The 1,514-nt window shown below is 39.9% G+C and overlaps 1 protein-coding gene across 1 annotated transcript in view; it reads left to right on the top strand.

Annotated features, from left to right (window-relative positions):
• The first annotated feature begins 901 nt into the window (after positions 1–901).
• The window catches only part of LOC111653115 (ras-related protein Rab-14-like), a 12,943-nt gene continuing 12,330 nt past the window's right edge, over positions 902–1,514 (top strand). The window contains exon 1 of the mRNA XM_023403581.2: positions 902–1,038. The gene's annotated coding sequence lies outside the window, so the exon portion shown is untranslated. The remainder of the gene's footprint in view (positions 1,039–1,514) is intronic.

The raw sequence follows: 1,514 nt of genomic DNA, 5'->3' as shown, positions 1-1,514 counted from the left end.
ACACTTTATTTTAAGTCCAATAATTTAGCATTTATAAACACTATATAAACATGTAATAAATGTAGTTGTAAGCAGATTTAAATTATATAGATATATTGCCATCACAGAAGGAAGTAGAGTTATTAGCAAAGATTAATTAAACATTTAGATATGATTACAGCTGCATTATAGTCTGTTATAAACCAGTTATTACATGTTTTATATTGATATAAATGTGAAATCAGGGAACTTAGTGATAAATGTGTGTGTCCTTGTCTGAGAAAATTCAGATATACTTCAATATATGCTTATGTTCATGGTTGGATAAGAGCACAGTCAGATGAGGTCAGGAAACTAAACCACTTTTCTTTGTACTTAATACTTAAGTGTCTTATTTATCTCAGTGGTTTGTTGATGCCACATTTGTTCTGTATGTTTATTCTTGTATATATTACATGTTCCTGCGTGTTGCTCTGTGTTTATATTTGTTGAGCTCAAGACAAATTTCCACTCTAATAAAGTTGTATTCTACTCTATTTGTTTCTATTCTAGTCTAAATGGTTGAGGTGCTTGACACATGGCAGCGATGTCCACAGAGGGACAGGTGAACGCAGGTGTTTGATCATGTTGATCAACACTACATCTACTGCTCAGAATCATAACTCTAAATCTGAACACACGGACATGATACACATATTTTTAGATTGAGTGTGACTTTAGGATGTCATTAAATAAATATAAAAATATGACTTGTCTACTTAAGTTTCTTGTTTCTTGTAAAAGCTTACACATGTTCATGTGAAGGACATTTAACGTGCAGTGTAACATTATCCCAAAAAATAAATAATTTAATTAATCGTTTAGATATTTTCACCTTCCGCTGGGGGGCGGTAAAAACCTGTCCGTCCCTTTTCCTACCGGTGAGGAAGAATCGCGGAAGAGAGGAAAGGCTTCCTGACGGCTCAGCAGGCTAACCAGCTAACCAGCTAACCAAGATAACAGTCTGTCTAACCAGCGGTTCAACCAGAGTTACAGGTTAGATAGACACCCGGACCGAAGGTAAAACAACGGGGTTTATAACACACCTGCCTGTCTGCTTTATTCTTTCATGGTTTTCGTTGTGAGTGTTGATAAAAAGTGGCCTCCTGCTGTTAGCTGTTAGCAAGGCGTAGACAGAACTGCAGCTGTTAGCCGGTTAGCTGCAGGGCTAAAGCTAATAGAGGGAATTGAGAGGTTTGCTCGGGGAGGGAAGTCAGCTGATGGAGGTTAATACCTGTGCTAACCGGGGCTGCTTTTATCCCGCACGACTGTCACGGTGTTTAACGGCGTTGCAGGAGCAGAGCTCGGTGTTTAGCCTTTAGCTGTGTGTTAGCCTAGCCTAGCCTAGCCGCTTCCTTTTGTTTGTGTGTCCAGTTGAACGGTTTCAGGTTCAGAGGAGACAGAAGTGAGACGGACTCAGACAGGGTGTGGACTCCGCCGAAACTCATGCTGTTGGTTTAAATGAAACCTTTTGTCCCCCTCACCCCCCCCTCTCC

The sequence above is a fragment of the Seriola lalandi genome, unplaced genomic scaffold, assembly GCF_002814215.2.
Source record: "Seriola lalandi dorsalis isolate HSWRI2012SDOR001 ecotype SW California unplaced genomic scaffold, Sedor1 jcf7180002054146, whole genome shotgun sequence".
Lineage (NCBI taxonomy): Eukaryota > Metazoa > Chordata > Actinopteri > Carangiformes > Carangidae > Seriola > Seriola lalandi.
This window is presented reverse-complemented; position numbering and strand designations above follow the sequence as displayed.